Source organism: Pararge aegeria, chromosome 14 (genome assembly GCF_905163445.1).
Source record: "Pararge aegeria chromosome 14, ilParAegt1.1, whole genome shotgun sequence".
In the NCBI taxonomy this organism is placed as follows: domain Eukaryota; kingdom Metazoa; phylum Arthropoda; class Insecta; order Lepidoptera; family Nymphalidae; genus Pararge; species Pararge aegeria.
Window position 1 is genome coordinate 16,111,568 of NC_053193.1, and position 16,629 is coordinate 16,128,196.

A 16,629-nucleotide genomic window follows, 5' to 3' on the forward strand; every position below is an offset into this window, starting at 1 on the left:
TTTATATTAATTGATAAATATCAACAAGACGACAAGTCGCTCGCTGACCGTCGCGGGTGGTGGACGTCGTCGTTACAACAGACGTTCCAAAAAATAATAGATATAAGTTTTTCTTTCTTCTAAATATCGGTGATATTGACGGTGGACCTGTGCCGAATTGGAAGTTTTTACAAGGTAAATTATTCTTAATATTATATTTCATTAAATCATTAAGTATAGGTAATTTATTTCGACAAAAAACTATACTTTATATTCTCTTAAATTCTAATGTTTTTTTTTTGTTTTATTTGGTAAAGCATTTTGTGCAACCAGTTTATAGTCTTGGCGTTTGAAACTATCTTAAATCGATAAATGTTTTTTTTCTTTGCTGGCTGTCTGATAAATGATAACATCTTGATAACGCACATCTCTCTAAATATTTCTTCACGAAAAATTTACTCAAACGTTTTTTTTTTTAACTTTGTAGTTATTATCTATGAATGAGGTTTGTAGAGTAATCACCTAGCATCTGATAATGGCAATCTCTTTATCATCTACCACAAACAATAACAATAATATAATAGTTCCTTAATGTAGTTATTGTTGAATATTTCATAATCATCTGGCCGTTTACTGCAGGACATTTTAAAGTAAGAAAAGCGGTACGATATTTTGTAGAGATGAGATAGTAGTTTACGAACTGGTGGTAGAGTCACTACGAACAGACGGACTTAACTATATAATTCTTAATAAAACTGTATGGTTATTAAAGTAAATATATCGACAATACACACATCGCCATCTAGCCCCAAAGTAAGCGTAGCTTGTGTTATGAGTACTAAGATGACTGATGAATATTTTTATGAAGAATTTATATTAATAGTTAATATATACAGTGAAACACCCAGAACATGGCAGTAGTATTTTCCAGACGAGCTAGTTTCTTAATTTTATCTGGTCTGGTCTCGTGGGCTTCGGCCGTGCCTAGCGACAAAGCTGTGCCACCAAGCGAATAAACGTTCCGGTGCTAGGCCGCATAGAAACAGATTAGGGGAACGGGTGAACCATTCCTAGACCGCTGGTTTCCAGCGCCTCCCAGCGAAGTTTAATGACGTCTGCGCACTTCTTAGGGGTCGACCAACGCTGTGTTTACCGGTGCGGGGTCACCATTGCAGTACCTTGGGACCCAAACGTCCGCCGAATCCCCGAGTTATATGTCCCACCTATTGCCACTCCAGTTTAGCGACTTGTTGAGCTATGTTAGAATCTATGCCATAGGTACCGTGTTTTTTACGTGACAAAAAAAAATAGCTTAATTAATTCTTCGGCACAAAAAGTATCTCGATGTAAAAAATCAAGGCACAAAGGAGGACAACCAACAAATAATTTTGCTATTTTATAATACTAGCTGCTGCCACGTTCTTCGTCCGCGTTTACGACAGTTCTCACAAACCCCGTGGGAAGCGTTTGTTTTACTGCAATACAAAAGCCTTTGTTACTCTCCGTCCTTTTAACTAACTCTATGCCAAAAATCAAGCTGATCTGTTTCTTAGTTGTAGCGTGAAGGTATACAAACTAACAAACACAGTGTCACATGTATTCTAGTAATGATTACTAGCTGTTGCAGGCAGCTTTGTCCGCGTTCGTATCGTGTTTTTAATCCAGCGGGTATCTAAAGGTTTACCGCGCCGGAAAGTGTATCATTTACACTATCAGGAATCAGGATGCAACATTTCTTTAAGTTTGGTATTATTGGTAATCTGTTCATAGTAACAAAGATTAGTTTTTTAAGCCAACGATCAATTTTACGATAAAAGCGCATTGGGTAGGAGTTCAACTTCTCTTTCGGGGTGCCGAGTTTGAATCTCAGCACCTCTTACCTTTATAAGATATGTGCGTTTTAAGTAATTAAAATATCACTTGCTTCAACTGTGAACGAAAACATCGTGAGGAAACCTGCATGCCTGGGAGTTCTACATAATGTTCTCAAAGGTGTGTGGAGTCCACCACGCTAGCCAGGTGCGTGGTGGACTCCATTCCTTACGGCCCTAACCCCTTCTCATTGTGGGAGGAGACCCGTGCTCTGTAGTGGGCCGGTAATGGGTTGATATGATGATGATGATGATCTATTTCTGGTAGCTTATTCGGAATAAAAATCCTGCTAGATTAAAAAGAGATAGCTGACAACCTGGATATCGCCATATCCTATTGTAAAGCGCCTAGCTCACAAACTTTTTCTCAGATTATTTTAAACGTTTAGAACATCTGAGGTTAAATAATTAGTTTCTACTGCTAAATGGTATAAAGTGACTAAACGCCTAGCCAGTCCAAGAAACACTACTAAAGTGGAGTGGTTTTTGATGCTTCAGTATTAATCGTGTACACGGTTTCTGTATATTCTTAATTCTGTGGGTTAAAAATAAAAAAAAGAAACAGACACACTTTCGCATTTATAATATTAGTAAAACTTAGTGGAGATAAAACTATATGAAATAAATAACCGGTTCAATGTTCAATGTTCAATGTTTGAATTCAGTTTGACACTGCTCTCACGGTTTCTGTATATTCTTAATTCTGTGGGTTAAAAATAAAAAAAAGAAACAGACACACTTTCGCATTTATAATATTAGTAAAACTTAGTGGAGATAAAACTATATGAAATAAATAACCGGTTCAATGTTCAATGTTCAATGTTTGAATTCAGTTTGACACTGCTCTCACTTGCTCATAGCATAATTATTTAATATGGCTAATGATTACAATATTTGTTAAAAATTTATGTCAGAGTAACGTTCAAAGTTCAAACAAATTAGGTTTCGTAACATTTATTTACATTTATTCATTCAAAATTTTTTTTTTTAAGGTGTATGCGTAACTCCAACCGGATGACCATAGTTGGAAATTACTATGAACGATTTTTAAGTTCGAATTTAGGCATTATCGGATCTGATATATATATGATTTATCTATATATTATGTAGTATTACTATGTAATATTTGTAAAGTATTTGTTTTTAAAATGAATGTTGCACTATCCCGTTTTCCGTACCAAACATGTTTGATGAATCTTGGAGATAGCTTCAAACGATAATGCCGCCTTTGCGCATGTATATTTATTTACCTTTTTTTTTAATTTGGTTTTTTTTCTGTACGTGCAATAAAGACTTTCTATCTATCTATCTAGTTACACTCAATATAAATCGTAACTTTGTAGGTTTGATATACGCTTTTTACATGATTTCAAAGGTAAAACTTAACATACGAATTAATAAATATTAACAATATCTTAAAACAAATTATTTAGCGGGGTTACTCTACAATTGATGACCTTTTGGAAGACCACCTTACCGATACCAAATACCTACTCAATTACCAACCATCGTGAATTTCACTTTACCTGCAACTACCTCAAGGAATAAAGGTACATTGCACCCGTGCAAAGCCGGGGCGGGTGGCTAGTTTTGTAAATAAAAATATGTAAATAAATTCTCAGTTTCAGAATTTACCTAACACCTCTTACACGTAATGTGTTGTTTAGCAATACCAAGTAGAAAATCTAGATATTTAGGTACCAGTTGCTTGCATAATTTGATGTTTGTATTTGCTTACTCAATCAAGCATTAAATGCATTTTTTATGTCTTGTTAACTGAGCCTCTGTTAAGAAGTCGTTTGGCATCTTAGTTAGGACGTGAATGATGGGCCATGATCTTCATCATCATCCAATCGACGTCCATTGCGTGACATATATTGTATATATTGTACTCATGATAAACAACTGATGTTTAAAATTAAACGACGTGAAACCATTAATTAATTCGCAATTCCAAATCCCTACCCATCTTCAAAAGCAGATTGTTTAAGTATTACCTAGCAGATTGTGTTTATGAGTAGGTAGTATTAGTACAAAAGATTGTATTACTATGAGGTACATACATTTGTTTATTATATGTATATGTATATATATATATATGTATGTATGTTTATTTTATTAATTCTTATATGTGTATGTAGTATATATATATTTTTAATTTTTTTAAATTTTTTTTTTCTCTTTCCTGTGTATGTTTCATTGTTTGCACTGTCCCTCTTGTTTTCTATTACCAAGGGTTGTCTGTAAGAGATTGCTTTTGCAATAAGGCCGCCTTTGCACACAACTGTATTTAACATTTTTTATTATTATTTTTTTTTATTGTTTGTAATTTTACTTATTTTTTTTGTTTTCTTTGTGCAATTAAGTATTCTAAATAAATAAATAAAAAATAAATTTTTGACGATGTTTGCCAATGTCTCGCTAATGTACCTGGTACAGTGGTTTGTAACTAATAATTTTGTTTAACTGATAATTTAGCTGTTACCGAAAAAAACTAAGGGTATTCATTCACATTACTTAATGTTAAACTAGTAAATTTACAATTACCATTGTACAACTTAATAATGAGGGATTGGATACAACAATCTTTCTAGGAATAACGCTATATGCTAAACTTCAAACAATTAATGCCCACATATAAACAATTTATTGAACAGACTCAGCATACACGGTTATAAAGATTCGTCATATGACAGATACAGAAAATACTAGACTCCCTGGATCAGTGGTGATGTCAGTGGTCTTAACAAAAGCCCAGGGAATTTTTTTTATTTGAATTGCTAGTTAAAACGTTACCGACAAACATGTATCTGCAAGCGATTTAACGGTTCGGTATGATTCTACGTAGAGTCCGACTACAGGTCCCCTGACAGGTCAGCCCGCTACCATCTTAGACTGCAGTCAAGCGCTAAGTTTTAGTGGAATTAAATAAAAAAAGGCAAGAGACTGCGATCTGCCTGGTTGATGTAGTGGATTGCACTTTCGAGTAAGGATCACGAGTTACTAGGCTCGTTTCGTGACGTGCGGTGAATACGCAAGTGAACCCCGTGCTCTCACTGATAGGTCTATCGAGGGACACACAGAGTTTTTAGTGTGTGCAAGTCCCACATAATTTGCTTGGTATGCGTCAGGCATTTTCTCTGTATAAAAAAAAAAAAAGGCTCGTTCGTGACAGCGGCCATCATCAATTCATCCGATGTATGTCCACAGCTGGACATAAGTTTTTAGTTGGGAGTTCCAAAATCCACGGTCCTGGGCCGCTTTTTTCCAGCGGCTCCCAGCAACTCGCTTGGTGTCGTCTGTCCAACTCGTTGGGGGTAGACCAACGCTGCGTTTACCGGCACGAGGTTACCATTCCAGTGCCTTGTTGCCATAACGTCAACGGTTTTAATGTAATTTTGAAATTAAAATACAATGTTGAGTACTGTTATCATATACTTAATATTGATAATAATTCAGTTAATGAAGTGTTTAATTCGCTGTCATTAAATAGGATTATTAAGTTAATTGGTTTAACTTGTTAAGATATCGAAAGGCGCTCTAGAAATTTGTTTATTGATTTAGTTGAAATTTATAACAGTTTGGAAAACAACTTCAAATCAACTTCAACGCCAAATCTGTCGATACTTAAAAGATTTAATTAAGTGTTTACTAATTCGCACTGATAGCTATCTATATCTTAGATGACGTTGTAAAAACGTGTTCATAATTACATAGAAAAGCACTCTAGAAATTTGTTTACGCACTGCACTTGTATTATCATCGATTCAGTTAAAATTGATAACAGTTTGGAAAACAACTTCAAATGCTTACGCGAAATCGGTCGATACGTGATAGAGTCAATTAAGTGTTTACTAATTAACTCTGATAGTTAAAACATCTTATATGACGTTGCAAAAACGTTCTCGTACTTAATCGAAATGCACTCTTTAATTTTGTTTATGCACTGCATTTGTACTATTGGTTTAGTTAAAATTGATAACAGTTTGGAAAACTACTTCAAATGCTCACGCGAAATCGGTCGATACGTGATAGAGTCAATTAAGTGTTTACTAATTAACTCTGATAGTTAAAACATCTTATATGACGTTGCAAAAACGTTCTCGTACTTAATCGAAATGCACTCTTTAATTTTGTTTATGCACTGCATTTGTACTATTGGTTTAGTTAAAATTGATAACAGTTTGGAAAACTACTTCAAATGCTCACGCGAAATCGGTCGATACGTGATAGAGTCAATTAAGTGTTTACTAATTCACTCTGATAATTAAAACATCTTATATGACGTCTTTTCGTACTTAATCGAAGTGCACTCTAGAATTTCGTTTATGCGCTGCACTATGGATTCAGTTTAAATCGTAACAGTTTGGTAAACAATTTTAAATACTTTTATAAGACTTGGTAAAAACGTGTCCATACTTACATGGAAATACACACGAAACGTGTTCATACTTTGGTATCTAGAAATGCACTCTTTAATTTTGTTTATGCACTGTACTGGTATTATCATTGATTGAGTTAAAATCGATAATAGTTTGGAGAACTACTTTAAATGCTTACGTATAATATGTCGATACTTGATAGAGTGAATTGAAAATGTTATTAAGTATTAAGAATGGCTCATCCTTTACCATAGTCCCGTAGTCATCATCATCATCTTAACCATATTAAAAGCATATATCAACCTATTAAAAGCCCACTACAGTCTGTAGGGCACGGGTTTCCTCGGGCTTGGATTAAAACTTGCTCCTCCGAAAGTGAATATTCATTAATTCTAGCTTTATAGATGAACATTGTATAGAAGCAGGCGTTACTTTGCGGAAATCCATGATATATTATCAAAATTAAGCTTAATTTGCTATACTCCGCGAAAAGCAGGAGAACCACCAGATTATACTCCACACCAAACAGATCCTCGGCAATACACCCTCTACGCACGTTTCGCTCCGAAACCGGAGCATCATCAGGAGATGTTGACTTTACAATGAATAATTGTTAAGCAAAACGAAACGTGCGTAGAGGGTGTATTGCCGAGGATCTGTGTGGTGTGGAGTATAAGGATTGAAGAAATTATAAATTACACCACACAGATTCTCCTGCTTTTCGCGGAGTATAGCAAATTAAGCTGAATTTTGATAATATTTATAGATGAACAACAAAGTCGTTTTTTTTTGTTAAAAATTAAGGCTTATATAACAGGCACTTATGAAGCGTTCATAAATACTCGTAAATATTTACATAATTTTGAGGTGATGGTGATAACAAAGTTCACCAACCTTACCCAAAGTTACGAGGGTTCTAACCGCGACCTGGTTAAGGGGAACTCACAACCAACTTGACCGAGTATTTTTTTTGTTTTTACCATCTCACAGTTAATTAATAGTTAGCTATGAAGTTAATCATACCTTTTCATAGCCAAGCTTTTTTTTGCGAATTGTCCTTAATATTTTAATAGGATTTTTCTATAAACTTTCGTTTAATAGAGAGTCAAAGGTTTCATTCGGTAATTTTTTATAACATTATGTACAATTTCCCTTGAATGAATGTGTGGTGGTAGTAAGATGTGGATGGAACCAAAGAATAGAATAGAATAGAATATAATTTTATTTTTACACATAGAAAGGCAGTTGACAAGGCCTAGAAAAGTATTAAAACTCTTATTTTCTCAACAATTTTTCTCACATTCGAGGGCTTTTGGAAGAAATCTCTTCAAAGATAAGTTGTCCTTGTGCAAATCCTGTCCTTTTTATGTTATTTTTTTATTTTTGGTACTGATAAAATCAAAAGAAACCAAGGAGAGTCTGGTATTACTCTATTGTTATAAGGAAAACTGTATCAACGACCTTTGCCTTGTCATTCATCATACGCCAAGTTTCGGAGGTTACGGCAATGCGCTAATGCTAATGCATTCGGAATTAATTATTGGTTATTTTAAATTCTTTTTGCCAACTTAATAATGGTAACGAGCAATTATATTTGGTGTTCTCCCTGGCGGTGAGCGCTTTGGTTTTGGTGTGGGAGGTCCCAGGTTCTATCGTCAACTTCCTAACTCTGTTACAGAAAATTATTTATCATAAAATACCTTATAACATTTGGTTCCACTCGGGATTCGAACCCGGAACTCTTGCGGCAGTTGAAGCAGAAAAATACAAATTATTACCTACATTATGTAAAGTGGAGACGCTGTCATTTTAGTAGCATTTAAATCATCATCCACAGCCTAATAACGTCCCTCTGCTGGACAGGTCTCGTCTCTCACAGGAGAGACGGTTTAGAGCATAGGCCCACCACGCTGCTCTAATGCAGGTTGATGGTCTATGACTATTACCAAAATTAAGGATAATAACGGGCAGGGTGATTACGTATCTCGCGTTAGCAACAAATCTTGGAATAACTGCTGTCAAACGTCACGTTTCCATACAGTAAATATACAAAAGTGACGTTTGACAGCAGTGGTTGTAAAATTTAAGCCAGTCGCAAGCCTGTCGCGTAATACGTAATCACCCTGCGGACTTTATGTGCTCTCTCTGAGACTCGGGGGCTGACACCGCCAACTTCCTAAGTCCGGGCTGGTGCTGAAAATTCTTTATCAGAAAATACATTATAATATTTGGCTCGACCTGGGATTATAACCCAGGACTTCGAGTTCCGTAGTTGCTAACCACTAGACCTTCGCGGCAGTTGAAGCAGAATAATACAAATTATTACCTACATTATGCAAAGTGGACACACTGTCGCGTTAGTAGCATATATAAATGAAATAATATTTTTTCACGGTGGTCTGGCTACGGTGTAATTTATTGGAAAACAAACAGTGAAGTTACAGTTTCATTATAAGTGCATATTGCTGTGAACTATGAATAATTTAGTGCCTGCATAAAATTGTGAGGAAAACTGTCATTAAGAGTACTTATTCGCCGCGTCCTCTGAGTAACTGAACTAAGGTCATGTTTACGATAGACAGAGTAAAGCCCATTTTTTGTTACAAAAACATTACATTCTATTTTTACTGTAAAGCATGTTTTTAAAAAAATATAACATTCACAAAGATATCGTTAGTTTAGTACTAATTCATTTTGTGACATAGCTCGTCAAATGCCATTTGACACAGCGAGTAATGGCTATGGATGAAGGTAAAAGAGTGTCCAATGACAGAAAAACTATTTTCAAATGATTGTTAAACTCATGCGTACTTAGTTCATTTCAGTTCAGAAGTAAGTCCTAACCTTAAAACATTCAGGTATGGGTTATCGCACAGAATATGGAGTATGGTGTGGAAGAGAATTGCAAAGATGCGCGGCAAGAACACAAAAACACACAAATGACTTAACACAAAACTTACCTCTGTGATAGTTTGCCATTTACCACAAGTTCTTTCTGCTTCGTCTGTCAATTATTACCGTGACAACTTTTTTGAGTAACCCAACGATTACCCAGAAATTTGAGCCGTAGTAGAGTTTTTTGTGACAGCTCGTCCGGGGAAGTACTTTCGCGATGCTTATTTCTGCCGCTAAGCAGGATTGTTGCAATGCTGTGTTCCAGTCGAAGGGCATGGTTGCCGGTGTAATTAATGGCACACGAGGCTTAACACGTACGCCTCAAATTGAAGGACCCAGGGCGGCATGTTGTAGGACGTGCTTCTTGCATGCCCTGTGAAAAGTGCAGGTTTTTGACCAGGGTATGCAAAAAGGAGGTACATTGGATAAAATGGAAAAATTCCCCCCCAATCTCTCTGCTTATATGGACGGCTATGGTTTTCCACTTACTATCAGTTCCGTCAATAATTACTTCTTCTTCTTAGGGTGCCGTCTCCTTACGAAGGTTGGCAATCATTAGGGCTATCTCTACCTTGGACACCGCTTTTCTAAATAATGATTTGGTGCTCTTTCCAAACCATTGTCGTAGGTTTTTGAGCTTCTGTTCTTCGGCCAGGCCTTCTTCTGCCTGCCACTTTACCTTTACGATAGCTAGATACGATAGCTGAAGAAGTTCATACTTTTTGATGTTCCGCATCACATGACCAAAATGGAACCTTAAACCTCTGGAACCTTACTTATTCTCTGCAATACAGTGCTATTCCGTACACGATCTGTCCAAGATATTCTTAACATACGTCTGTACACCCACATCTCGAACGCTTCGAGTTTCCTGGACATGGTCTCTGTTAGAGTCCAAGCTTCTACGCGATATAGGAGTACAGAGAACACATTACACCGCGCTATGCGTGTTCGAAGAGCAATGCTTAGGTTTCGGTCACAGAGAACTCTTTTCAGTCTAGAAAAGGCGTTGCGTGATTGCTCTATTCTGCAGCGTACTTCTTCAATAATTACTACAAGAAAAAAATATATATGTTCGTATTTGAACCTTTAACCAATGAGGCAGTAATAAATTCGAATAGGTTTTTTTTTTTTAAGTTTATAGACGAGCGCTTGACTGCAATCACACCTGATAGTAAGCGATGATACAGCCTAAGGTGGAACGCGCTAGCCTAGAAGATGCCTATTTACTCTTGATTTGAAAGTACTCATATTGTAGGTGAATTAAAATGTAACCGTAGCTTAGCCCTGAATGGATGGACAAGCATTTTATTGCCCCTCTAAAGTGTTACATTTGCATCGAAAACAAGGTAAAGAATCGTTACATTCATGAAGAAAACTTAGTTCCAGCGCAAACAAAAGGAGGAAAATTTGCTATCATTAAACATAATTTTACTGTGGTAATAATAATATAATTGTTATGTACAATACGGTTGTTTAACGGGAAATTATAGATTTCAGGCTATATTATTTTGCAGTCGGAGATTGTATCGATAGCCTAGCCAGCCTAGAGTTCGTAATAATTGAGGTAGGTACCTTCTGAAAACAGTTTCTCTGTCCGTTTCCGGTCACGTTGGTCAATCTCTCTCCAGCTAGCATGGGCAGGAGACAATTATCTCCCCGGGAAAAGGATAAAAATATATCTTCTCCCACAGTTTTATCAACTCTCAGAGCATAGCACAAGTGAAAATAATATCCAAATAATATATGTGTAACTAGTGGTACACATATATTATTTGGATGCCACGCTTCGCTGTGGCACGTTTTTATGGAATATTTGAGAAATGACAAACAAAACAAAGAATAAATTACATATGTCAGCGAGTGTTTTTCTCGCTTTCGGCAGATGGCGCGGTCACTGGTACATCGATCGTTAAAAAAAAACTGTAGTTTCGCGGTCGCGGATATGTGACTGATGCAAAATATAAATAAAAACAATCCTTGATGCGCATTATGTATCATGCTAAAATTTCAGCTCGATCGGTGCAGTACTTTTTGAGTTTTTGAAGCGTAAACAAACCAACATAACATTTTTATCTATAAAGATAATAAATTACCCTCCTCTTCCGGGTGTCGGGAACTGCGACTAAGGAAATATAAAGCAGTACGGATCGCAGCGACCTCTATTCTACTACTACCATTTAATGAATGTCCCCTCTGCTCAGGGTGGTCATTATTTGGCAAACGTTATGAGAGTCCTTTAGTCCAGCAGTAGAATATTACAGGCTACAGATGACACCTCCCTCCGTATTTTGCAACATTTATTGATTTTATTGGAAAACCAACAGTTGCAAATACTAAATAATTAACAAAATGGTTAACTTATAACAGGTTTCCACAGATAAGTTTTATATAAACAACGGTACCTGGTAGCTAAGATGTAGCAAACTATACCTACCTAAAAATTAAGTTTACCTAGCATGCAACAGTTTATCTAATAGGTCGCGACGTACACTATTCATATTGCCATAAGATAAATCAATTTCGGGGTCATTGTAAACAGAATTAAGAAGGCGTGAGACACGGATTACAAAATAATTAAATCTGTTCTTTGTTTTAGTTAAAGGTACGTGCATAATCTTTTTCTGCGTAGGTAATCGTGAGGGAACAATAACTTAGTTATTCCGGACTATATATTGACGTTAAGTAAGAGACAAACGTCGGCAATGTTTCTACGTATATGATGGGATACAACGTGTAAGTCCGAACATGATATTACGTACGAAGTTTTAGGAAGAAGGAATCTGATAAATTTATTTTGAAAGCTTTTTATTTTATTGATATAAATGTGACACGCAGGATTCCATATTTGGCAAGCATACTCTAGTTACTAATGAAACAGTAGAGGATTTTGATGGTTTTAATTTATTTTAATGGTTTACTAACACGTATAATAAAATCTAAAGCTTTAAATGCTTTGGTCACAATAGAATCTATATGATAATCAAAAATATGTTACAACCCTCCCCATCTATATAACAGTCAAAAATTTGTTAGTGTTTAAAAATAGGAATATCTCTTAAAAACAAGGAAAATTGTTTCACGAAAATAATCTTGGGGTCGTGATATCATTCGGATAAAAAGTTCTGGCAATTCGATAAGATAAATCGAAATGAGAATTTCGTCTTAACGTTGTCAATTATTTGGAAAATGAAAACAGATAAGACAGAATAGAAATACTAGATATACCTACTGTACTATTTGAAATTTTACTACTTCGGATTCGCAGTAGAGATGAAATGGACGTAGGTATTGCCACTTACGGAAAATCTTTTACTGTACTCTGAGCAGGTACCTAAGTGAAACTACTTGAAATAATTGGATTGTAAGGAGGTAAAAAAAGGTGGCTAAACAAGCTTTTAATTATAACTGGTACTTGGATAGTCTTTTATAAGGCCCTGAGTATCAAATTAACCAATTATCGGCCCACTACAGGAAGAACGGTCTAGGCCGTAGTCCAAAACGCTGGTGAAGTTCGGATTGGTGGAACACGCTTTATGAGAACATTATGCAGGCGTGCAGGTTTCCTCGCGATGTTTTCCTTCACCGTTAAACCAAACAGAACACATATACAGAACTTAAAATATTTAGTAGTCCCACCTACTGGGCTATCACCGCTTTCATATCCTAAAACTCACCTTAAATATTAATCTCTGAGCCTCAAAGGATACATAGGTATATTATGTGCATTCATTGGTTGTACTTTAACAATAGGTACTTACGTTTTATTATGCGACAAATATGTTCAGATACTAATCAATCATTGCCTAATGGCAAACGATGACGGACGGCGGCGTTTTCCATCATGGTTTCCGTCAATCAATTTGTACAGGAAGCTGAGGTCAGTTTCGCCTAGTCTTCTAGGCTGAGCGGTAAAATCAGCCACCGTATTTATGTAACCCTGGTATCATCAGCCATAAATCATATAAAAAGTGGGTCCTCCTCAGGACGATCGCGATCGCTGTGGTCTTAAGAGGTCCCGGATTCGATCCCAGGGCTGGTCAATCAGAATTTATAATTTGGTCTGGTCTGGTAGGAGGCTTCGGCCTTGGCTAGTTACCCTACCGATAAAGACAAGACAAGTGATTTAGCATTTCGTGTCGATGTCGCGTGGAAAGCGATTAGGTTTAATATAACTGCCATACCCTTAAGTAAATAAATGAAAAAAAAAATTATAAGGAACAGCAAAACAATGAGACGGGTAAAATTTACATAGTTTTATAATATAAATAGATAAATAAAAGGCCAAAAATAGGCTCTTAACCTCGAGTCAGAGAGAACCTAATAAGAGTCAGACGAGAACCTAATAAAATACGAATAAAAAAATAGGTTAGCCCATCACAGTCTTAGACTGCAACATGACTCTAGGTGAGATTACAGTCAAGATTACCTTGCAGAAGAATAAAAAAACAAGGTATAATATAGTGTGACTTCTAAACACATGTTGATTTGTTTGATTGATTTCCGCGATAACTTTTATACCATGGTGATTAAACTTCAATCGCTGACGATGTGACCTCACGTCACAGCACACAATGTCGGTAAAATTTCAAATCAATAACAATGAATAAAAAAATCACTTGAAATAGAAATGAGTAATTAAGTTTAATTTAGTATAAAGTTATTGAAGATAAAATATATATGTACCTACTAGCGGATGCAAGCAACTTCGACTGCTAATTTCCTTACAAACCTTCGGGGATGGAACTATTAAACATTATGTAACACAAACTTCTTTACAAACAAGAAGTAATACCAATAATCGTAGATATAACTTAAAAGAACAACAATGAACTTTCTGTACGAACCTTCATATCCTATTTCACCTGGGATATAACTTGAAAAACGTCAGACTTTCATATTAAATTTTAAATTCCCTATGATTTTTTCCTAATCAAGATTGGACATACATTTTAAAAGCAATATTGCTACTTTAAGATGCATTTTCACCTAATAATACAGTCAAGTTCTAGTAAATAATATTTTAAAAAAATATATACGTAGGTATATATAAAATGGTTGAGTCACTACAAATAGACAGAATTGACGTTGCCCACATGCTTATATCTTAATATTACTTCAAACAAATGAATTTTTGAATTTGAATTTAAATAAGTAGACACTTATTTTAATATAAATATATTTATTGTAAACATTAGTTTTAGGTTGTAATTATTATTTCCCTAGAAAAATATATTTTACGTTGGTTCAGTAATAAATAAATAAAGTACTTATTTTAAGGATCCTGCGAAAGACGGCTTATTATCTTACAAGCTTCACTTTATTCTGCAAATCTTGTAAGCCTTGGATGTTTCTAATAGCGTTCGCGTTTGCTAAAACCTGCTTTATTCAATAAGTATTAATAATTCAAGTCTTAAAACTTAATTTTTTGCCATTTTTTACTCTTAAGTCGATATTTTGCGGATTACGAACTTTGATTTAGTAAGACTTTGCACATGATGCCTTGTAACGCGCGCGGTTGAAACGCGTCAGGGACCGATTTCTGCATAAATAGTAATTTCTATTTTTACTTGGGAACGGGAATTGATGTGTGTTTTCTCGGTGAATCAAAACATTCTAAATTTACAATGATTCCTAAAAATGACTTACGTAGAATATTTTTTAAACAAAAGCCTATAAAAGTCCATTGCTGGAGTAAAGACCTCTCCCAACGGGAGGATTGGTTCATAATCCCACGCTGGGCAGACGGGTTGGTGCTCTCAATATATGGCAGCTGTAGCACAGAGAATGCTGACCTAAACCGTTCTCCGTTATATTCTCTTATAAACGGGAAGAAGAGGGATGGCCAAAACTGTAGAATACTTTAGAATGTAGATGTTTTCTGTACATGTTGCCGTTATTAGCTAACGATGTATATGCTTGTTATAATAAAGTAATATTTTCATTCACCAAATGTTAAGCCTTTATTGTATGATCTGAAAGCCCCCTTGGTGGTTTCTGTAAAACGCGCGATGATTGGTCACGAAAAACGCGTGTCGTGTGCAAAGGCTCTAATGGATCCCATAAATTTTAGTGGCCATCGACCTTAACCTTTTGGATTTAAATTCGTTGATCAAGTTTTTATTTATTCTTGCTATGATATCGCGGTTTTAGCTTGTCTTGACAAGGTCATTTTAATTAAACCACAAATAGATTTCAATGTTGTTTTTGCGCTAATGTTTTATTGGAATTCATTATGGCACAAAGTTATTTAAGTTATAAATCAAAGATTACTGTAAAAACTATTAAGAATATACATTTTTACTAATTAGTTTATGATTGTGTTTTACAGTCATACTTTGAATGGTGCTTAAAAATGCTGGCTGTATTTCCGCAATGTATAGCATGCTCATGACGTAGCTTGGAATCAAATATTAGTGATATAAACCAGGACCACTGGTGTTCCGTGATTTAGCAGTAAGGCTTTTTGTGACAGAACTCGCCCGGGGAAGTACTTACGGCCTTGCTTGTTTGCAATGTTGTGTTCCGTTCTGAAGAGCGTAGTTACCGATGTTATGAGGCACATGAGGATCAACTTTTAGGTACACTTTAGGTTGATGGACTCAGGGCAGAACGTAGCAGGACGTGTTCCTAGCATGCCCTGCGGTGTTCCTCTGTTTATAGGCGATGCACGATGATTTTCCATTTACCATTAGATGTGCCACCTCGGTCAGTCAAGTATTACTTTAAAATGAAAGTGCGTACGTACGACAGATTCCTGCTTTTCGCGGACAGTTATTGTTATTTTTCTATCATTTATTCTTTTTCATTTTTTGTTTAAATTCTTAACAATGCTTAAAAATAAAATAAAAAACACTATTAAAAATTTATAAAAAAAAACATCCACCCTCCGCTTGCGGGGCTTTTGAATGCCCAGCAACCGGCGGTCAGGGCTTCAGAGTGAGGAACCTCCTCACAATACGCGCCGTTTCAAGGACTTCTGTATCCGTCCCTTGATCCAACAACCAAGCGAAAGCTTCTTAAGATGTTGGTCGAAGCTTTTCGCGAGAAGACCATTGACTGAAACGACGATCAGAACAATAACCGTCGACTGAATTTATTATTATTAAACTTTTTATTTGTATACCACAACATTAACATATAACATACAAAAAATAATAAAAACAGAAACATGTAGAAAGAAGTAGAATACAAAAGGCGGCCTTATCGCTTAATAGCGATCTCTGCCAGGCAACCTTTGAATTAGGAAAAATAAGAAGAGGAGAATAGACTGCTGGTGGTATAAATTTTAAAATACATACATGCGAATAACTACATACCAATACATAAACTAGTGTACACAAATAGATCAAAGGTACATAATTAATAAATAAATATAAAAATAAACTAATGTATATATAATAACAACACTTAGATATTTAAATATTTTAACATACAATAAATTAGTAAGTATATACATGCTTTTAATAGCAAAATTGAGTTTAAATTTCCATTGTAATTGT

General features: G+C 35.5%; 1 protein-coding gene across 1 annotated transcript in view; it reads left to right on the forward strand.

The window, feature by feature from the left end:
* LOC120629554 overlaps window positions 1–16,629 on the forward strand; it is a 29,480-nt gene continuing 12,851 nt past the window's right edge. Inside the window, exon 1 of the mRNA XM_039898514.1 lies at window positions 1–174. The gene's annotated coding sequence lies outside the window, so the exon portion shown is untranslated. The remainder of the gene's footprint in view (window positions 175–16,629) is intronic.